General features: G+C 50.4%; 1 non-coding gene across 1 annotated transcript; it reads left to right on the top strand.

Moving 5' to 3' along the window:
• Window positions 1-722: 722 nt before the first annotated feature.
• Window positions 723-863, top strand: LOC118154139 (U4 spliceosomal RNA). Its single transcript, XR_004744037.1, has one exon. It is a non-coding gene; the product is annotated as a U4 spliceosomal RNA (small nuclear RNA).
• The last annotated feature ends 22,427 nt before the right edge of the window (window positions 864-23,290 follow it).

The raw sequence follows: 23,290 nt of genomic DNA, 5'->3' as shown, positions 1-23,290 counted from the left end.
GTAATTGAAAACAGAAAATCAATAAGAAAATCAACAAATCGAAAATCTAGTTCCCTGAAAAGATCAACAAAATCTATAAGCCCCTAGCCAGGCTAACTAAGAAAAAAGAGAGAAAGAACACAAACTACTAATATCAGAAATGAAAGAGGGGCCAGGTGCAATAGCTCATGCTTGTAATTCCAGTGGGTGAGAGGTCGCAGAGTCCGGGAGGCTGAGGCTGTGCTGCCCTATGATTGTGCCTGTGAACAGCCACTGCGCTCCAACATGGGCAACAAAATATAGCAAGACCCTATCTCTAAAAGAAAAAAAAAAGAGAGAGAAATAAAAGATAAGACATCACAACAGATCCTACAGACCTGAAAAAGATAATGAAGAAATATTATTCTTTGGGAGGCTGAGATGGGCTGATTGCCTGAGCTTAAGAGTTTGAGATGAGCCTGGGCAACATGGTGAAACTCCGTCTCTACTAAAATACAAAAAAAAATCAGCCGGGCGTGGTGGCATGTGCCTGTAATCCCAGCTACTTGGGAGGCCAAGGCACAAGAATTGCTTGAACCCGGGAGCGGAGGTTGCAGTGAGCTGAGACTGTGCCGCTGCACTCCAGCCTGAGCAACAAAGTGAAACTCTGTCCCCAAAAAAAGAGATAAATATTATTAACAACTATATGCCCACAAATTTGATAACTGAGATGAAATGGATCAATTTCTTGAAAGATGAAACCTAGCTTTGCGCTGTGGCAGTATCGTAGCCAATGAGGTTTATCTGAGGCGAGATTATTGCTAATTGAAAACTTTTCCCAATACCCTGCCGTGACAACTTGCAATACAGTCGACACTGGCAATTTTTGACAGTCTCTATGGAGACTGATTTTTCTTAAAAAAAAAAAAGACAAAACCTACTAAAACTCCCACAAGAAGAAGCAGGTCATATGAATAGGTCTATATCTATTAAATAAGTTAAATCAATAATTCATAACCTTCCAAAGCAGAAAGCACCAGGCCCAGATGGGTTCCCTGTTGAATTCTGTGAAATATTTAAGGAAGAACTTATGCCAGTTGTCTATAATCTCTTTCAGAAGATAGAAGCACAGGGAATGCTTCCTAATTAGTTTTGTTTATTTTATTTTATTTATTTTTTGAGACAGAGTTTCACTCTTGTCGCCCAGGCTGGAATGCAATGGCAAAATCTCAGCTTATTAAGGCCTCCGCCTCCTGGGTTCAAGCAATTCTTCTGCCTCAGCCTCCCAAATAACTGGGATTACAGGTGTCCACCACCATACCCAGCTAATTTTTGTATTTTTAGTTGAGAAGGGGTTTCGTCATGTTGGCCAGGCTGATCTCAAACTCCTGACCTCAAGTGATCCACCTACCTCGGCCTCCCAAAGTGCTGGGATTTCTGGCGTGAACCACTGCACCTGGCCCCTAACTTGGTTTTATGAAGCCAAGATTACTCTAATTCCCAAACCAAAGACATTTCAAGAAAAGAAAACTACAGACCATTCTCTCTCATAAAAATAGATAAAAAAATTCTCAACAAATTATTAGCAAATCAAATCCAACAATGTATAAAAAGAATTATACAACATAGCCAAGTGGGATTTATCCAGGCATGCAAAGCTGGTTTAGCATTTGAAAATAAATTCACATAATACATCCCACCAGCAGACTAAAGAAGAAAAATCACACGATCCTATCAATAGATGCAGAAAAAGCATTAAACAAAATGGTTAATTTTTTCTTTTTTTGACATCAAGTCTCACTCTGTCTCCCAGGCTAGAGTACAGTGGTTCGATCTCGGCTCACCACAAGTGATTCTGCCTGCTGGGTTCAAGCGATTCTCCTGCCTCAGCCTCCCCAGTAGCTGGGATTGCAGGCGTGTGCCACCATGCCTGGCTAATTATTGTGTTTTTTTAGAGACAATGTTTCGCCCTGTTGGTCAGGCTGGTCTCAAACTCTTGACCTCATGATCCACCTGCCTTGGCCCCCCAAGAGTGCTGGGATTATGGTGTGAGCCATTATGCCCAGCCAAAATGGTTAACTTTTAAGGTATTACAATGATGGTGCAGTAGTCCTTGTCTTTTAGAGGTAAGTGCTGAAATATTTACAGATGAGATAACATGATAGCTGGGATTTGCTTCAAAATAATACAGGAAAGAGGATGAGGAGGTACAGGTACAACTCAAGATTGATCAAAGATTGATAACGGTGAGGCCAGAGACAGGTCCTGAGGTTCTTCACCCTGCTTTCTCTGACCTATATCTGCTTGAAATTACCCATACGTTAAAAAAAATTAGCAATAGCACAGGATGTGGTAGCTCACTCCTGTAATCCCAGCACCTTGGGAGGCTGAGGGGGTGGGAGGATCACTGACTCAGGATGGCTTGACCCTGGGCAACACAGCAAGATCCTATCTCTAAATATATATATAAAAATTAGCCAGGTGTGATGGCACACACCTGTGGTTCCAGCTACTTAGGAAGCTGAAGTGGAAGGATCACCTGAGGCCAGGAGGTTGAGGTTTCAGTGAGCCATGACCAGGCCATTGCGCTCCAGCCTGGGTAACAGCGAGACCTTGTCCCCCTCTTCCAAAAAACTAAAATTAAATATAGAGAAAAGTCAATGAGACAGTTAGTTAGTGGTGTTCATTCATTCACCAAGTCATTTAGAAAAGCCCCATTGACGTCTCCAGGAAGCTGGGTGCCAAGACTCCTGTTCACCAGGGAGGCCAGACTGTAAAAGAAACAATAATGTCAGTGAGCTGGTGGGGAGACAGAGGGCTGTTGGAGGACCAAGGAGGACCCCAACCCAGCCTGAGGTCAGGGAAGTCCCTGGAGGGAGTGGAAGCCAAGCAGATGCTGGTAAGACAGACCAGGAAGGAGATGGTGGAAGGGTGCTCCACAGGAAGAGGGAACAGAGTGTGCAGGGGTAGGGGGGATGGAGGAAGCCTAGGGGGATGGAGGAAACCTAGGAGGGTGGAGGAAGCCTGGGGGGGGATGGAGGAATCCAGGGTGGGGGTAGGGGGGTGGAGGTGGAGGAAGTCTGAGGGGTGTGGAGGAAGCCTGGGGGGGATGGAGAAAGCCTGGGGAGGGTGGAGGAAGCCTGGGGGTGGTGGAGGAAGCCTGGGGTGGGGGTTGAGGAAGCCTGGGCGGGGGATGGAGGAAGCCTGGGTTCCCCGACAGGCTTTTTTTTGGGGTAAGGCTGGTCAGGAGGTGGGTCATCACTTGAGCACAGAGGGTCTCAACTTGGGGTAGTTGTGTCCCCCACGGAACATTTGGTGATGTCTGGAGATGTTCTTGGTTGTCACAACTGAGGATACCACTGGCTTCTGGTGGGTAGAAGGCAGGGACTCTGCCAAACGCCCTGCAGTTCAGAGGACAGCCCCCCACTGTACGACAAAGAATGATCCACCCCCAAGGTCTGTGGCGCCGAGGTTGAGAAGCCCTGGTTAGCACCGCAGGGAGCCCACAGCTTGTGTCTGCATGAGGAGGGTAGTCTGGAGGCAGGAGGCCAGAGCCCAGAACCCAGCCCAGCCCCAGGGGCAGAAGCCATGGTCCCGGGGAGGAGGGAGGAGGCCAGGCAGGGCTTTGCTGTGAAGGGACAGGGGGCTGGTGGGCTTGCTTTTCTCCAACAGTTTATGATCAACACTCCCCAAAACTCAGGCAAGACAGTCATGAACTAGGAAGTCCAAATGCAGGCTGAGACCGTGTGTGGGTTTAACAAGCTTGATGCAGCCAGTGCTGCTCCGCTATAGGCTGTCCGGGACAAAGCCCCTGCCTTCATGGGGCTGACTTGCTCTGAAAGAGATAAATGGTGAAATCAGGGGCTCCGGAGAAAAGTAAGGCAGAGATGGGAGAGGAGTGGGAGTGCAATTTTAAGTAGGGAACTCACCCACTAAGAAGGTGAGTTTGGGGTGAAGTGTCTTTTTTTTTAAGAGACGAGGTCTCACTATGTTGCCCAGGCTGGAGTACAGTCACAGGCGCAATCCCACTGCTGATCAGCACAGGAGTTCTTTTTGTTTTTTGTTTTTTTTAAAGACGTGGTTTCACCACGTTGGTCAGGCTGGTCTTAAACTCCGACCTCAGGTGATCTGCCCACCTTGGCCTCCAAAGCGCTTGGATTACAGGTGTGAGCCACCACGCCCGGCCCCGCACAGGAGTTTTGACTTATCCCGTTTCCCACCTGGGCCGGTTCACCCCTCCTTAAGCAACCTGGTGGTCCCCCGCTCCTGCGAGGTCACCATATTGATGCCGAACTTGGTGTGGACACCCGATCGGCATAGCACTCTACAGCCCAGAACTCATGGGCTCAAGTGATCCTCCCACCTCGGCCTCCTGAGTAGCTGGGACTACAGGACTACAGGCACGTGCCACCACGCCTGGCTGGGGTGAAGTCTTAAAGGCAGATGGAGGCATCCACAGCAGCTGACAAAGCACAGACTCTCCTGGCCTTCAATTCAGGAAGTGTCACAGGGACACAGGAACATTCTAGAACAAGCCCCAGTGCTGCCCACCCCAACCCAGGGCGTTAGCAGTCATTCCATTCTCAACAGTCCTGCCTGTGTGAAGGTTCATGTGATGTTGAACTCCATCTCCCCAAAGCCAGAAGATGAGGAAGAGCTCATGGGCGAAGGCATAGGCAGGGACAGAGTCCAAAGGGATTTGTAGAAGCAGAAAGCAGTGGCCAGGTGCAGTGGCTCACACTTCTAATTCCAGCACTTTGGGAGGATGAGGCGGGTGGATCACCTGAGGTCAGGAGTTCAAGAACTGCCTGGCCAACATGGTGAAACCCCATCTCTGCTGAAAATACAAAAATTTGCCAGGCATGGTGACACGCACCTGTAATCCCAGCTAATCAGGAGGCTGAGGCAGGTGAATCGCTTGCACCCAGGAGGCGGAGGTTGCAGTGAGCCGAGATCCTGCCACTGCACTCCAGACTTGGTGACAGAATGAGACTCCATTCAAAAAAAGAAAAGAAAAGAAAAGAAAAAGAAAAAAGAAGCAGCAGAAAGCTGTGAGGCAAAAATCAAGACTGCTGGATGGAACTGCTTTGGACAACAGAAAGGACCTGGAGGGCGCTGGCTCTGGGAGCCACCCTGCTCAGGGGTCAACCCTCGGTAGATCCATGGGGGGACTGAGGGTGGCCGGACGTTCTGACTCAGCCAGAAAGCTGCGTGGGTTGCAGCAGCCTGGGTGGGTTCCAGTCGGTCAGCAGGGAAAGGCTCCCTGGGTTCCAGGCACCCAAGACTCAGCTACAGAGATAGTGAACCAAGCTCCTGCCTCTCCTAGACTCACCTTCCAGTCCAAAAAAGGTGACTGGCAAATAAAGTTAATAAATAAACACAATGATTTCCAGTAGAGTCAGGTGCTCCAAATTACATCAGTCAAGCCGACTGATGGGAAGCCCGGCAGGAGGGAGGTGTGGACTGGGAGGAGACTTGGGGAGGGAGAGGCAACCCCAGAGGGTCTGGGGGAGGGGACAGCTGGTGCACAGCGGCACAGGAGGGACAGGACAGGGTGGAGGAGTATTCAAAGGACAGAGGACAAGTGGAGGGAGATGAGGACCAAGCTCCCCAGGGCTGGATGGTGCTGGAGTCGGTGGGCTGTGCCCAGGAAAGTGGGTTAATTGTGAGGACCTTTGGGGAGGCAGTGAGGGTTTTCATCAGATGTGGTGTGATTTATTTTTGCTTGCTTTTATTGTGGTAAAATCCACATAACTGCAAATTACCATCGTAACCACTTAAAGTACAGCATTCAGTGACATTGAGAGCCTTCACAATGGTGCACCTCCTACCTCTAGACCAGGTCCAGAACCACCCCCAGGCCCGTGAAGCAGTCAGTGCCCCTCCACCTCCGCATTGCTTTTGTCTGTTCCTGACATTTCTTTGTTGTTTCTTTCTTTCTTTGTTTTTGTTTTTTTTTTTAGACAGAGTCTCGCTCTGTCACCCAGGCTGTAGTGCAATGGTATGATCTTGGCTCACTGCTACCTCTGCCTCCTGGGTTCAAGCGATTCTCATGCCTCAGCTCTTGAGTAGCTGGGATTACAGGCACCCACCACCACACCTGGCTAATTTTGTATTTTTAGTAGAAACGGGGTTTCACCATGTTGGCCAGGCTGATCTCAAACTCCTGACCTCAGGCGATCTGCCTGCCTCAGCCTCCCAAAGTGGCTAGGATTACAAGCATGAGCCACCGTGCCTGGACACTTTTTTTTTTTTGAGACAGGGTCTTGCTTGTCACCCAGGCTGGTGTACAGTGCTACAATCATGGTTGACTGCAGCCTCAACCTCCTGGGCTCAAGAGATCCTCCCACCTATGCCTCCTGGTGTAGCTGGGTCCACAGGTGTGGGTAACCATGCCCGGCTAATTTTTTTTTTTTTTGGTAAAGGTAGGGCTTTGCCATGTTGCTCACACTAATCTCAAGCTCCTGTGCCCAAGCAGTCTGCCTGTCTCCGGTTCCCAAAGTGCTGGGATTACAGGTGTGAGCCTCTGGGCCTGGCCTGGACATTTCATGCAAATGAACCATCCCTCTGTGGCCTTTTGTGTCTGGCTTCTTTTGATTTAATTTATTTCCTTTTTTTTGTTTACTTATTTTTTTTGAGACAGAGTCTCACTGTCTTGCCCAGGATGGAGTACAGTGGAACTATCTTGGCTCACTGCAACCTCCGCCTCCCAGGTTCAAGTGATTCTCCTGCCTCAGCCTCCTGAGTAGCAGGAATTACAGGCATGTGCCATGATGCCTGGCTAATTTTTGTATTTTTTGTAGAGATGGGGTTTCACCATGTTGGCCAAGCTGGTCTCAAACTCCTGATCTCAGGTGATCCATCTGCCTCGGCGTCCTAAAGTGCTGGGATTACAGGCGTGAGCCACAGTGCCTGGCTTTTCGTTTGTTTGTTTGTTTGCGACACAGTCTCACTCAGTCGCCCAGGCTGGGGTGCAGTGGTGCTATCTTGGCTCACTGCAACCTCTGCCTCCCGGGTTCAAGTGATCCTCCTGCCTCAGCCTCCAGAGTAGCTGGGATTACAGGCATATGACAGCACACCCAGCTAATTTTTGTATTTTCAATAGAGACAGGATTTCACCATGTTGGCCAGGCTGGTCTCAAACTCCTGACCTCAGGCCATCTGTCCACCTGGGGGTCCCAAAGTGCTGGGATTATAGGCATGAGCTACTGTGCTTGGCCTGATTTAATTTCTTAAAGCCCCTTGCAGAGAAGGGCCTGTAGTTGGGCATGGTTAAGGCACCATTAGGCGGGATGTACTGGGGGTCTAGACTGGAGGAGTGGGGTGGTGAGAAGAGGGGATCTGGTTGGATCATGGAGGCATCAACCCAACGATTGGTGGTGACTGGGCCAGGGGAGAACTCGAGTTTCAGGCCTGAGCAAGTGGGGCAATGTGGGGCGGGCAATGTGAGGTGGCGGAGACTGTGAGGGGGCAGCGACATGGCAGGGGGTCAGTCAAAAGTCTACTCAGGAATTTAGAGCGCAGGGGAGGGGCTGCTGCACAAACTTTTAGCACAAGCCAAGTCTGCACCCAGTGGAATGTGAGCATCAGAGTGGGTGGTCAGCCAAGTGACAGGCACAGTGCTTATCAAGGATGGTGGGCCAGGGACCATACACCTCCAGGTTTAACAGGTCAATTTCTCCTGTTCAGGAGGATGTGTATCAGAAAGAAGGTGAGCACACCAACTCACTCAAAATTTTAAGGAACCCACTCATCTGCCTAACTTGTGGAAATGTTTCTGAGGGCACAGGGCCACAACGCACAGTTGCATAAGTTGGGCACTGCACAACCCAAAAGGTGTACATTTATACAGACTGGGACATGACTGCTATTTTCCCTGGAGTTAGGCAGTGTACAATCTGTGCAGTGGTGCCTGGCAGGCAGTCAGGGTCATCGTGAAATTGCTGTGTTTCTTGCTTTTTTTTTTTTTTTTTTTGAGACGGAGTTTCGCTCTTGTTGCCCAGGCTAGAGTGCAGTAGTGCGATCTTGGCTCACTGCAACCTCTGCCTCCCAGGTTCAAGTGATTCTCCTGCCTCAGCTGGGACTACAGTCACGGGCCACCATGCCCAGCTAATTTTTTGTATTTTAATAGAGACGGGGTTTCATTGGGTTGGCCAGGATGGTCTCGATCTCCTGACCTCATGATCCACCCTCCTCAGCCTCGAAGAGTGCTGGGATTACAGTCATGAGCCACTATGCCAGCCTGAAATTGCTGTTTCTAAGTAAAGGAGCTCCCTTGAGAAGAGATAGGGAAGTTTGTGAGAAACATGTCAGCTTTCTTGGCCTCTGAAGGTCAAGTGAACTCTACGTTTAAACACAGCTGCCAGAGTCACTACACATCCTGTGTGTTCTTTCTGAGAAGAAAAGCTTGGTCAGGGAAATGTCAGCACCGAGTACACCCAGCTGGTTCACGGAAAGACGGCCACCCATGTCGTGCTGTCTTCACATACTCCCGACAGTGGGAGGTCTCTCAGGATTAAGGCCACCACCCTCCCCCAACTGCCGCCTCCCCAGTCACACACACAGGGGAAGCCTGGCTCCTCTCGGGCCAGGCAGACCACCATACTTTATTTGGCCTTGGGGCCAGCAGACAGATGTTCCCGGGCTGCCACCTTGGTCCCCGGGGCAGTGTACTACACACTGGGGATCTGCAGTGGGCAGGGCTCCCTCTGGGATTGTGCACACAGGACCTGCCTCCAGTGGCTCCATGGAGCAGGTCTCAAGAGCCCCAGACCTGCATTTTGATCCCAGCGGTGCCATTGGCTGGCTGACTCTGGGACCTTGGGCAAGTCTCTTTACCTCTCTCAGCCTCTGCTTTTTCCCTGCTAACTGGGAACTAGGAGGCTGACCTCTCAGGGCTGCTGGAAGGGACAGAGGGGTGCATAGAGAGTCCTTGACCCATCCTTAGGGAGACGAGGGGAGAAACATACACCCCTTACACACACACACACACACACACACTCCTAACCAGGTTTCATTTATTTTTCTTTTCTTTCTTTTTTTGTTGTTTTTTGTTTGTTTTTGTTTTTTTAGAAAGAGTTTCGCTCTTGTTGCCCAGGCTGGAGTGCAATGATGCGATCTTGGCTCACTGCAACCTCTACCTCTTGGGTTCAAGCAATTCTCCTGCCTCAGCCTCTGAGATGCTGGGACTACAGGTTCACGCCAACACACCCAGCTAAGTTTTGTATTTTTCGTAGAGACGGCGTTTCACCATGTTGACCAGGATGGACTTGATCTCTTGACCTTGTGATTCGCCCACCTTGGCCTCCCAAAGTTCTGGGACCTCTTTTTTTTTTTTTTGAGGCGGAGTTTCTGCTTTTGTTGCCCAGGCTGGAATGGAATAGTGCAATGATCTTGGTTCACTGCAACCTCCGGCTCCTGGGTTCCAGCAATTCTCCTGCATGAGCCTCTAGAAGAGCTGGGATTACAGGCGCCTGCCACCACACCCAGCTAATTTTTTGTATTTTTAGTAGAGACACAGTTTCGCCATGTTAGCCAGGCTAGTCTCGAACTCCTGACCTCAGGTGATCCACTTGCCTTGGCCTCCCAAAGTTCTGGGATTACAGGCGTAAGCCACCATGCCTGGCCCTAATCAGGTTTCAAATCCTTCTCTAAATATCCCTCCTAGGCCAGCATGTCTCACTGATTCTTTTGTTCATTTTTTTTAAGAACAATATCTAGGGCTGGGCGCGGTGGCTCACGCCTATAATCCCAGCACTTTGGGAGGCCAAGGTGGGTGGAACACAAGGACAAGAGATCAAGACCATCCTGGTCAACATGGTGAAACCCCGTCTCTACTAAAAATACAAAAATTAGCTGGGCATGGTGGCACGTGCCTGTAGTCCCAGCTACTCAGGAGGCTGAGGCAGGAGAATTGCCTGAACCCAGGAGGCGGAGGTTGCAGTGAGCCGAGATTGCGCCATTGCACTCCAGCCTGGGTAACAAGAGCGAAACTCCGTCCCCACCCCCCAAAAAAGAACAATATCTAAAATGCAAAAAAAAAAGGGAAAGAATAATAAACAGTCATATTTTCATCACCCGAAGTCCAGCGGCCAGGCAGGCAGCCTTTGATGGTGGGAGGCAGTGCCCCCCTGCCCCACCTCCCTCTTCACTCCAGCTTATCCCCTGGGGCTTTTCCGGCACAGATGAGGAATCGGGGGTCTGAGGGCTGCAGAAGGCAGAGGAGCCGTCCTCTCGGGCCTCTCAGACAGAAGACAGGAAGCCTGGAGCACCCAGCTTCACAGAGGCCCCAGCACTTCCACAGGCCTCGCACCACCTCCCTCACCCCCCTTTGCCATGCCACCTGCTGAGATGATCTGAAGGTCGCTAGGCAGAGAGGCCCCGCAGGTGATCTTGCACTCTGCCTGCGTTGCCACCGCCAGAGCCTCTGATCTTTTGTTCTCCCAAATCAATGGCAGCAACGCTGTGGGCGGCCTCCTTCTGCCTCTCATCATCCTAGGCCCAGGTGGGGCCTCAGAGTCCTATTGGACAGGGCTGCCTTGCCCTGGGGGATTGCTGGTCAGGGCTGGGGGACGGGTGAACCCTCAGAGTGGCACATCTACTGGGTAATTGGACACAGGAAGCAGCTTCCCACTGGGCTGTGAGGAGGGGCCGAGAGCTGGGAAGTGCTCCCAGGAGGAAAGGCCCCATCCACATCAGAGTGAGGTCCCTTCGAAGGTGTAACACATTGACCTGGGTGAGCTGGGCAGCTTTGGAGCTGAAAGGACCCCAGGAATCCAGTCCAGGCCTTCTGTGGTGCAAATGGGGAAACTGAGGTCCGGATAGGCTGCCCCGGGGAATGCACGTCTTTGGTTTTGTCCCTTTAACTCTGTGAGTCTGGCTGGGTCTCAGTTTCCTCATCTGTCAGATGCAAATGATAACGCCACTACAGTCCCATGGCACTGGGGAGAAGCTGGAGGCAATGTGGCAGTTGCTGTTCTCTGAAAAGTCCCCACTGTTCCCGCCCTCCTGCCCTTGGCCTTTGCTGTGCCCTGGGGTCTTCCTCAGGCTCCTCTCTACTGAGGCCCTGCTCCTCCTGGCTTGGGTCCCTGCAGTCAGTCCTGTTCTCACGGCCTCCTCCAGGGACATGGGCTGGGGTCCTCTCACTGGCATCAGCCTTTCTCATGCTGAAAGGTCTGACTCCTGCACCATGCCCAGGCCAGAGCCCTCACTCGATGCATTGAATAACTAAGTTCGCACTGTGTACACACACAGGCACACCTGGAATCCTCACCAGCTTCCACGGACCCTAAATGTTCAACCTATGTCAGCAAATCTCACTAACTCTTTTGCTCTTTTTTTTTTTTTTTTTTTTTTTTGAGACAAGGTCTTGTTCTGTCTCCTAAGCTGGAGTGCAGGGGTGCAATCATGGCTCACTGTAGCCTCCAACTCATCAGCTCAAGGGATCCTCCTGCCTTAGCCTCCCAAATAGCTAGGGCTACAAGTATGACCACCCCACCTGGCCAATTTTTTTTTTTTTTTTTTGAGATGGAATCTTGCTCTGTTGCCCAGGCTGGAGTACAGTGGCATGATCTTGGCTCACTGCAACTCTGCCTCCTGGGTTCAAGCAATTCTCCTATCTCAGCCTCCCAAGTAGCTGGGATTGCAAATATGCACCACCACACCCAGCTAATTTTTGTATTTTAATAGAGACAGGGTTTCACCATGTTGGCCAGGCTGGTCTCAAACTCCTGACTCAACCTCAAGTGATCCGCCCACCTCAGCAGCCCAAAGTGCTGGGACTATAGGCATGAACCACCGCACCCGGCCTCCCCTGGCTAATTAAAAAAAATTTTTTTGTAGATATGGAGTCTCACTATGATGCCAGGCTGATCTCAAACTCCTGGCCTTAAGTGATCCTCCCATCTTAGCCTCCCAAAATGCTGGGATTACAAGTGTAAGCCACTGTGTCTGGCCTGTTCTTCCTTTAAAAAACCAAAATCTAAAATGCAGAAAGATGGAAAGAACAATGAACAGCCATATTTCCCTCACCCCAAAGTAAAACTGTCCATACCTCATCATTGCTGCTTCTTTCGCTCTCTCCTTTGCCCAGAGGCAGGTGGCAGCATGGTGCCCCGCAGGAGGCGGGCAGTGATACCTGTTTTCCCCACGTCCCCAGCTCACAATGGCCGTCATCGTCCCTGCCAGGTGGCTCCAGACCGATGGAAGGAAGGAAGCCCCAGTGGAAGCCTTGGTTTGCATGTCTCTGGTTACTAGTGAGCTCTGGCATCCCTCACACACTCATCAGCCCATTCAGGTCCCCTCTGTACCCTGCTCACTCACAGTTTGTCCATTTTTCTGTTGTGTTTTCTGCTTGTTCCTTGTTAGTCTGCAGGAGTTCTTTGAATATGCTAGGTGTGAATTCCTTGTTGGTTGCTTGGTTTGTGAAATTTACATAAAATAAGATTAACTTTTTTTCTTTTTTTTTTGAGACAGGACATCATTCTGTCACCCAGGTTGGAGTGCAGTGGTTGAACTCCTGGACTCAAGCAGTCCTCCAGCCTCAGCCTCCTGAGTAGCTGGGTCTACAGGCATGCACCACCACGCCCAGTGAAGTTTTTGAGTTTTTTGTAAAGACAGCATCTTGCTGTGATGTCTAGGCTGGTCTGGAACTCCTGGGCTTAAGCGATCTACCTGCCTCAGCCTGCCAAAGTGCTGAGACTACAGGTGTGAACCGTGGGGCCCAGACAGATTAACCATTTTAAAGTGTATACTTTAGTGGCATTTTGTACATTCAAGATGTTATGCAATCACCACCTCTACCTACTTCTGAAACATCTTTATCATCCCAAAAGGAAACCCCATCCTTGTTAAGCAAACTTCACTTTGCATTCCCCTCTTCCCCAACTCCTTGGCAACCAGCAGCTGGCTTTCTGTCTCTATAGACTTACCTGTTCCACATATTTCACATAAATGAAATCATACAACATAGCAACCTTTTATGCCAGGCTTTTTTTTTTTTTTTTTTTTTTGTGGCATAGAGTCTCACTTTGTCACCCCGGCTGGAGTGTAGTGGTGCAATCTCCGCTCACTGCAACCTTCGCCTCCTGGATTCTCCTGCATCAGCCTCCTGAGTAGCTGGAACTACAGGTGTCTGCCACCATATCCAGCAACTTTTTATATTTTTGGTAGAGACAAGATTTCACCATGTTGGCCAGGCTGGTCTTGATCTCCTGACCTTAGGTGATCTGCCTGTCTCCACCTCCCAAAGTGCTGGGATTACAGGCATGAGTCACTGCGCCCAGCCTTTCATTTCCTTTCACATACTTCTTAGTCATTTATATATATTCTTGAAGAAATGTCTATTCAAGTCCTTAGATCCTTTTTGAATTGGGTTATCTTTTTGTTGTTGAGTGATAAGAGATCTTTATATATTCCAGATATCTGACCCTTATCAGATGTATAATTTGCAGGCATGCTCTCCTATTCTGTGGGTTGTCTTTTTACTCGGTTGATACAGGTTGAATATCTACCTTTGCACTGAAGCGAGGTGGGGTCCACCTTCTGTTCCACCATGTAAGCCATTACCAGCCTTTAGCCAAGCCATCCTTCCCCCCAGGCTGTGAGTCCACCCAGATGCCCATCACCAGGTAAACGAAGAGGAGAATGTGATGGGTGCTCCTTTTGGAGTTCCATAGGCCAGTGAGAAGCAGTGAATTTGGGGTGCTCACAGCACCAGGGATAGATCATGATGCTCAGGGTCGTGAGAAACAGCATGAGCTGCAGCATAACGCTGGTCTGTGGCCATGCAGCCACACGTGCGCTTGTGTAAGGCTAGACACACAACTAAGAACCAAATATCAGCCTCATTAAGACACAGCCTTGGGCCGGGTATAGTGGCTCACACCTGTAATCCCAGCACCTTGAGAGGCCGAGGTAGGCAGATCACAAAGTCAGGAGTTCAAGACCAGCCTGGCCAACATGGTAAAACCCACTCTCTACTAAAAATACAAAAATTAACTGGGTGTGGTGGCACATGCCTGCAATTCCAGCTACTTGGGAGGCTGAGGCAGGAGAATTGCTTGAACCAGGGAGGTGGATGTTGCAGTGAGCCGAGATTGTGCCATTGTACTCCAGCCTAGATGACACAGCAAGATTCTATCTCAGGAAAAAAAAGAAAGAAAAGAAAAGAGGCAGCCTTGACAGGGCAGGGGCAGGAAGGTTGGGCTGGAGATATAGGAGAACATATCAGAATGAAAATGAGCAGGGTCTCCCGTGGACTTGTGGTAACAACATGCCAGGACTAGCCCCTGCATGGTGCCCGAGGAAGAACAGGAAAGGACAGCTCTCTCGGCACGAGGTGCTCCAGCCACGCCCCTTCGTGGTTCCTGTGACCCATGGTCACTTTGACCTGCCTAGGCCCTGAAGGGCCCTAATGGAGAAGGAAGGGCTCTTCTGGCAGAGGGGGAGGACAGGCCTGTTTCTCCCCTACCCAAGTAGTCATGGGGCCAAGGTTCAAAGTGCCTGAAAGAAGCACAGCAGGGGGTTCTTCAGAGCGAGGAGACGCCATGGGAACAGACTATTTCACCAACGGAGCAGCCATGCCCACGTGCCCAGCAGGCCTGTCTGGACTTGTACCTTCTGCCTGCCTGCGATCTTCCCCTGCAGACCCCTGGCAGTCAGCTCCATACCAGGAGCCCTGAACCAAATGGCGACCATCCTCTCTGGCCATGCTGACGCCCAGGCACAGTCCTGGCCCCACGACGGGCCCGATGATAAAGTGGCTGCCCCTTCACTTCCTCGGTAGTCACCAGTAGGTCCTGAGTGCTGGGCAGACCTCCCTGCAGGGGCATGTTCCCCTCAGATCCCAGCCCAGGTACCCTGAGTGGCCTCATGTGTTTTTAGACATCTTCTGTTCTGCACCCTGGCTCTGTCCTCCCCATCTGCGCGTGTAACCCTCGCTACTCCCGCCCACTCCTGCTCTTTCTTCCTCTGTCTTCCCTTGCTTCCATTCACTGATCCCACACATACTGTCTGAGCACCTACTGTGTGCTGGCCACAGGCACTCCCCAGGGGATGAGGCAGGCAGGGTCTACACGTGAGCCCAGACACAGTCAGAACCATTCAAAGAGCAATGAGCCCTTCTGGTTTTTGGGTTTTTTTGAGATGGAGTTTCACTCTTACTGCCCAGGTTGGAGTGCAATGGTGCAACCTTGGCTCACCACAACCTCCGCCTCCTGGGTTCAAGCGATTCTCCTGCCTCAGCCTCCCAAGTAGCCGGGATTACAGGCATGGGCCACCAAACCTGGCTAATTTTTTGTATTTAGTAGAGATGGGGTTTCACTATGTTGGTCAGGCTGGTCTCAAACTGCTGATCTCAGGTGATCCATCTACCTCGGCCTCCCAAGGTGCTGAAATTACAGGCGTGAGCCACAGCGCCTGGCTGCGCCCTTGTGTTTTAAGCTGTGTGTGACAGAAAGGGAAGGCAGCAACTGTAGGGAGGGTGGCCTCTGAAGGCCTTTCTAAGTGACAGTCATTCTGAGATCTGTAGACAAGGACACCTGCTTTGCAAAGTGGTCAGGGAAGAGAAGTCCCGGCAAGGGAATAGCAGGTACAAAGGCCTGGAGGCAGAGGCTGAGATCCTCCCGAGGACCAGGCCCCTAGCCTGAGGGGTAGTTGGCACTCAGTGACCCGACGGAGAATGGTCTTCCCTAGTGTCAGATAGCAAGTAAGATGCAGGGATCCAGGAGATAAACCAGACCCCCCCAACACCATGTCTCGTGTTCCTGCTCTAGCCACTGAACACTTGCTGAAGGCCACCCTCATTCACTGGTGACAGTGTACGATCCCACTGGGAAGGCCACCAGCAAGCATTAGCATCTGCCCAGAGCTGGGGGTGGTCCCAATCAGATGCTCAGCTCCAGCCGGGAAAACAGAAGCAGCACCACATCCCCACTATCTGTGCCAGGCTGTTTGGGACGGTTGGCCAGTATCAGATCACCAGCAGAGGCACACACACCTTTTTTTTTTTTTGAGATGGGATCTCACTCTGTTGTCCAGGCTGGAGTCCAGTGGCACGATCTTGACTCACTGCAACCTCCATCTCCCAGGCTCAAGCAATCTTTCCATCTTAGCTTCCAGAATAGCTGGGACAACAGGCATTTGCCAACATGTCTGGCTAATTTTTTATATTTTTTGGTAGAAAAATATAAATTTTAAAATATATTTTATATATTTTTTATGCATGTTGTGCCCTGAGCAACACAGGATTTTGCCATGTTGGCCAGGCTGGTCTCAAACTCCTGAGCTCAAGTGATCCTCCCACCTTGACCCCTAAACGTGCTGCAACTACAGGCTCGAGCCACTGCACCTGGCCAGACACAGGCTGGGAGAGAGAGCCATCTGCCAGCAGCTCATTCATTCACTTAGCAGTGACGTCATTTGCCTGTGAGCACCCGCCATGTGTCAGGTACCCGGCTGGGGCCTGAGGGCCATTTCATCACCTCCTCTAGCCTTCTGCATCTGTGCCCCTGTTCCTGAAATAGCATTTCCACCTGCCTTGAATGCTCTCTGAAAAATGCCCCCCAAAAGATGTTCATGTCCTAATCCTGGAACCCATAAAGGTTTCTACTATGGTTTGAGTGTGTTCCCCAGGTTGCATGTGTTAAAACATAATCCCAGCTGGATGTGGTGGCTCGTGCTTGTAATCCCAGCACTTTGAGAGGCTGAGGTGGAAGGATGACTTGAGGTCAGGAGTTCAAGATTTTTAAAAAATCTCCAAATTTAGGCCGGGCACGGTGGCTCACACCTGTAATCTCAGCACTTTGGGAAGCCAAGGTGGGCAGATCACCTGAGGTCGGGAGTTCGAGACCAGCCTGGCCAACATGGTGAAACCATGTCACTACTAAAATACAAAAATTAGCCGGGCATGGTGGCACACGCCTATAAACCCAGCTACTTGGGAGGCTGAGGCAGGAGAATTACCTGAACCCAGGAGATGGAGGTTGCAGTGAGCCAAGATAGTTCCACTGTACTCCAGCTTGGGCAACAAGAGCAACTTTGTCTCAAAAAAGAAATCCCCAAATTCATATGTGGATTGGAGGTGGGACCTTTGGGAGGTACTTAAGATTAGCTGAGAGTCTCACGGTGGGGGCCCCATGATGGGACCGGTCGCTTTATAAGAAGAGGAGGAGAGACTTGAGCTGGCATGCTCTGGCTCTCTCGCCATGTGATGCACTGTGCCGTTTCCTGGTGCTGTAGGAAGGAGCTTACCAGATGCTGGCACCATGCTCTTGGACTCCCCAGTCTCCAGAACCATGAGCTAAATAAACTTCTATTTCTTATAAATTACCAGTCTGTGATAGTCTGTAATAACAACAGAGAATACAGTAAGACAGAAAATTGGTACAGGGAGGTGTTGCTAGTAACAAATATCCAAAAACATGGAAGCAGCTTTGGAATGGGGTACTGGGTAGCATTACCTAATGGACTGGAAGAATCTGGAGGAGCAGGCTGGAAAAAGCCTGTATTGCCATAACAGAGCGTTAAGGGCAATTCTGGTGAGGTCTCCGAAGACACAAAGACTAGGGGAAGTCTGGAACTTCTGAGAGATTACTTAAGTTGTCATGGCCAGAATGCTGATAGAAATATGAAAAATAAGGCCATTCTGCTGAGGTCTCAGATGGAACTGAGGAACAGGGTATTGGAAACTGGAGGAAAGCCCGTCCTTGTTATAAACTGGCTAAGAACTTGGCTGGATCGCATCTGTGCCAGGGCTGGACGGAATGCAGAATTTAAGAGCAATACATGAGGATATCTGGCGAAAGAATGATCTAAGCTGCAAAGCATTCTGGCTGCTGCACAGCTGCTTACATTAAGCTGCAGGATGGAAAACAACTGAAAGATGAAATTTATAATCAAGCGGGAAGCAAAGCAGAAAGTCTTGGAAAATTCTCAGGCTGGTCGCATGAAGAAAGAAAAGGCATGTTCAGGGGAGGGAACCAAAGGGGTGGCCCGGCAATTGTTTGCTAAGGAAATTAGTACAGGCAGAAAGATCAGCTGGCAAGAGAATGGAAGAAAGGCCGGGCGTGCCTGTAATCCCAGCACTTTGGGAGGCCGAGGTGGGTGGATCATGAGGTCAGGAGTTCAAGACCAGCCTGGCTAGCATGGTGAAACCCTGTCTCTACTAAAAACTACAATTAGCCAGGCATGGTGGTGGGCACCTGTAATCCCAGGTACTCGGGAGGCTGAGACAGGAGAATTGCTTGAACCTGGGAGGTGGAAGTTGCAGTGAGCTGAGATCACGCAACTGCACTCTGGCCTGGGCGACAAGAGTGAGACTTTGTCTCAAAAAAACAAAACAAAACAAAATTTAGAGAATGGAAGAAAGGCCCGGAAGCATTTCGGAGATCTTCCGGCTGGCCCTCCCATCACAGACCCCCAGGCTTAAGAGGGACCAATAGCTTTGGGGACAGGACAAGCGCCCTTATGGATTTGCTGTCCAGGGCCCCTAGGGTGTCTGTGTGCTCGTGTAGCGCTCCTTCGATGCCCCAGCTGTGGCACAAGCAGCCCCAGGTGTGGCTCCACCCACTGCTCTGGAAGACATAAGCCTGCAGCCTCGATGGCATCCACATGGTGCTAATTCTACAGGCTCACAGAAAGCAAGAGCTGTGAGCATGGCAGCCTCTGCCTAGAGTTCAAAGGCTGTATTGGCCTGGAAGCCCACGCAGGACTTGCTGCAGGTGGAGCCACTGCAGAAAGCCTCCATGAAGGCAGTGCCTGGTGGAGCAGAGGCAGTGAGATCACCACCAAGACCCCAGAAGCACACAGCTACCAGCATGCAACGCCAGCCAGGGAGAGCTGAAGTGTGGGCTGAGCCCAGCAAAGCCACGGGAGCCAGGCTGCCCCAGGCCTTGGGGACCCAGTCCCCACCCCAGTATGTCCAGGAGGCAGAACACAGAGTCAAAGATCATTCGGGAGTCTTTTATTTTGAGACCGTCAAATTCTGTCGCCAGGCTGGAATGTAGTGAGTGGCTCGATCTTGGCTCACTGCAACCTTCACCTCCCGGGTCTGAGCAATTCTCCTGCCTCAGCCTCGCGAGTAGCTGGGACTGAAGGGGCGCACCACCACACCTGACCAATTTTTGTGCTTTTAGTAGAGATGGGGTTTCACCATGTTGGCCAGGATGGTCTCGATTTCCTGACCTCGTGATTCGCCCACCTTAGCCTCCCAAAGTGCTGGAATTACAAGTGTGAGCCACCGCATCTGGCCAGTGGAGTCTTAAGATATAATGCCTACCCTGTGGTGTTTGCACTTCTTTGGGAGCATCTGCCCCTTTCGTCTTGCCTACTTCTGCCTCTTGGAATGGGAATGTCCAGCTTATGCCTGTGCCACCATTGTGTTTTGGAAGGAGAGAGCTTGTTTGATCTCACAGGGTTGCAGCTGGAAGGAATTCACCACAGGATGAATCATGCCTTGAATCTAACCCAGATCTCATTCAGATGAGACTCTGGACTTTGGACAGAATTGATGCTGGAACAAGTTAAGACTTTGGGGCTTTGGGAATGGAATGAATGCATTTTGGATGTGAGGACATGAATTTTGGGGCTGAGGGCAGACTACTGTGTTTCAAACGTGTCCCCTAAATTTCATGCATTGGAGACTTACTCCCCAAATTCATATGTTGACTGGAGGTGGTGCCTTTGGGAGGTGGTTAGGATTAGATGAGGTCGTGAGGCAGGGCCCCCATGATGGGACTGATGGCTTTATAAAAAGGGGAAGACGTGAAAGAACTGTTTAAGCTGGAAAGTGCTCCGGCTGCTGCACAGCTACTTACATTGGGCTTCAAGAGGGAAAATGACTTAAAGATGAAATCTATAATCAAAAGGGAAGCAAAGCAGAAAGTCTTGGAAAATTCTCAGCCTGGCCACATAAAGAGATGGGACTGATGACTATAAGAGGAAGAAGAGGCTGGGTGAGGTGGCTCATGGGACCCCAGCCTAAGTGCGTGGATAGCTTGAGCCCAGGTGTTCAAGATCAGCCTGGGCAACACAGTGAAACCTCACCTCTACAGAAAATAAAAAATTAGCTGGATGTGGTTTAGTCCACACCTACTATAGTTCCAGCTACTCAGGAGGCATGAGGTGAGAGGCTTGCCTGAGCCTGAGGAGGTGGAGGCTGCAGTGAGCCATGAACACATCGCTGCCCTCCAGCCTGGGCGATGGAGTGAGTCCTGTCTCCAAAAACCTGTTTAAAAAAGGAGAGGAAGAGCCAGGCGCGGTGCTTCATGCCTATAATCCCAGCACTTTGGGAGGCCAAGGTGGGTGGATCATGAGGTTAGGAGATGGAAACCATCCTGGTCAACATGGTGAAACCCTGTCTTTGAAGCCCTGTGCCACGGAATGATGCCACAGGAAGGTCCTCACCAGATGCCAGTGCCATGCTATTAAACCCCCTGCCTCCAGAACCATAAGCGTATAAAAACTCTATTGTTTATAAATGACCCAGTCTGTGGTCAGTTATAGAAACAAAAAACCAAGACAGTTTTCTTACAGGGCAAAAGGGGGTGGGTCTATCAGTTGTGACTGAGAATTCCGAGATGAGGAGATTGTCCTGGGGTATCAGGGTGGGCCATGAATGGCATCATGAGTTTTCTTGTAAGAATGAGAAGGCAGGCCAGGCATGGTGGCTCACACCTGTCATCCCAACACTTTGGGCGGCCAAGGTGGGAGGATCACTGAAGGTCAGAAGTTTGAGACCAGCCTGGCCAACATGGTGAAACCTGGTCATTACCAAAAATACAAAATATTAGCCAAGTGTGGTGGCACGCACCTGTGGTCCCAGCTACTGGGGAGGCTGAAGCAGGAGAATCGCTTAAACCCTGGAGTCAGAGGTTGTAGTGAGCTGAGATTGTGCCATTGCACTCCAGCCTGAGCGACAAGAGTGAAACTCCATCTCAAAAAAAAAAAAAAAAAAAAAAAGAATGGGAAGGCAGAGAGATGAGCACACACGGAAGAGAAGATGGAGTGCAGATGGAGTGGAGAGAGCTCTGAAGACGCTGGCCTGGAAGACAACAGTGATGTGGCCACAAGCCAAGGAAGTCTGGCAGCTGCCAGAAACTGAAGTAGGCAAGGAGCAAGCCTGCCCCAGAGCCCCACAGAGGGAGCATGGCCCTGCAGACACCTTGATTTCTGCACAATGACCCTGATTTCGGGCTTCTGTCCTCCAGACCTGTGAGATAATTTCTGTCACTTACGGTAATTCATTACACTAGGAAACAAACGCACTGGCTGACCCTTTACTCCAATTTGCCAGTGCCCTCCTCTGCTCCTGCTTATGGAGTCTGTGTCACTCCAGCTGGAATGACAGCTCCCTGAGGGCAGGGTTTTAAGGGTCTTGTTTTTCACTGTACCCTAAGGCTCACAATGCCGAACACAGATTGAATGCACAATGAATGAAGAAGTAAATGAATCAGTATTTCTTTATTTTTCAAAAGTAATAACTGTTATGTGAATGTGGGCTCAGGCATAGGCTTAGAAAAAGTCCCAAGGGAATCTACACAAATTTCTACTAGCACTTAGCATGAGGAATGAAACTACGGAAAGCTTCACATTCCCCGGTGAACACTTTTGAGGGATTTAAGAACCTCTATTAATTTTTATCAAGAAATCAAATAAGAAAGGCAAACTAAGCTGGGCGTGGTGGCTCACGCCTGTAATCTCAGCACTTTGGGAGGCCAAGGCAGGGGGATCATGAGGTCAGGAGATTAAGACCATCCTGGCCAACATGGTGAAACCCCATTTCTACTAAAAATACAAAAATTAGCTGGGCATGATGGTGCATGCCTGTAGCCCCAGCCACTTGGGAGACTGAGGCAGGAGAGTCACTTGAATCAGGGAGGCGGAGGTTGCGGTGAGCTGAGATCGCACCACTGCACTGCAGCCTGGCAAGAGCAAGACTCCATCTCAAAACAAAGTGAAACACAGGTTGGGTGAGGTGGCTCGTGCCTCTATTCCCAGAACTTTGCGGGGCTGAGGCAGACAGATAACGAGCTCAGGAGTTTGAGACCAGCTTGGCCAACATGGCGAAACTCCAAAACCCCATCTCTACTAAAAATATGAAGTATTAGCCAGGCGTGATGATGCATGGCTGAGGCATGAGGATCACTTGAACCCAGAGGTGAAGGTTGCAGTGAGCTGAGATGGCACCAGTGCACTCCAGCCTGGGCGACAGAGCGGGACCCTGTCTCAAAAAGAAAAGGAAAGAAAAGAAAGGCAAATCATGAAGAGGAAAGGAGCACCATTTTTTTTTTTTTTTCAAAAGGCCGATTCTCTATAAAATTGGGGTCTGGAGAGCGTCTGCTTGAATGGAAGTCGCCCACAGGAAGAAACCCATGCTCTGCAGGGGCCTCACCAGCCTGGGGAGTCGCCAGGGCCTTCAAGGCCATCAAAGTTCCCACCATTGGAACAACAGGGGCAGGAACGTCCACCTGTCTTTCCTCAGATCAGAGAAGGGGCTCTTGGAGACGTGGGGGGCCATTTGAATGTTGAGAGCTCGGTTCTTACACCACTGATGGCTGCTACCATGTTTTATTGGCAACCTGCTCTGTGCCAGGCACCTGGACTGTTTTTAATCATCTCAGCAAAATCTCAAGATGGAACCAGTCTGATTTGTGGAGGAGAAAACAGAGACTCTGAGAGATAGTATGCTCAACGTCACACCGCTGGAAGGTGGAAGAGCGGAGGGGGCCTCTGGTCTGCACTGACACTTCTCATGAGGCCACACTATCCCACTCCCATCTGACTGCATGTCTGGGAGGGATTTTCACACTTGGGCGATGCATCTTCTGGCCATTCCTGGGTCCTTGCGACTCTGGTATCTCCCAGTTCACCTGTCTTTAAAAATGCTTCAGGGAGTTCAATTTGCCCCAACACCAGGCAAACAGTGCCACCTGGCGGCTGACAAGGACAGTAGAAGAATCACCATGTACCCTTGGGAAATGGTCCCCAGGCGTTTGTGATTCGAGGCCAAGGGCAAAGTTGTTTGCTTTTGACTTCATAAGAGGGACAGGACAGGAGGCCCTGTGTTAGTGCAGCTGAAATTCAGAGAGCTGGCCTGTGCGGGTGCTTCTGACAGCAAACCCAGACTTCCTGGATCCCTCCATTGTATCCTGCTACAAGATCATCCAGCTTGGGCTTAAATACCTCCGGGGATGGGGAACTCACTCTCCACGTCTTCATCACATGGTTCTTGCTATGTCTGTGTAACATCCACTCTTTGCTCTTCCTCTCTTTCCACAAAGAGTTCATCATCCGATCCCTCTACCCTCTGACAGCCCTTTAGAGGATCCAGGGA

The sequence above is a fragment of the Callithrix jacchus genome, chromosome 5, assembly GCF_049354715.1.
Source record: "Callithrix jacchus isolate 240 chromosome 5, calJac240_pri, whole genome shotgun sequence".
Lineage (NCBI taxonomy): Eukaryota > Metazoa > Chordata > Mammalia > Primates > Cebidae > Callithrix > Callithrix jacchus.
This window is presented reverse-complemented; position numbering and strand designations above follow the sequence as displayed.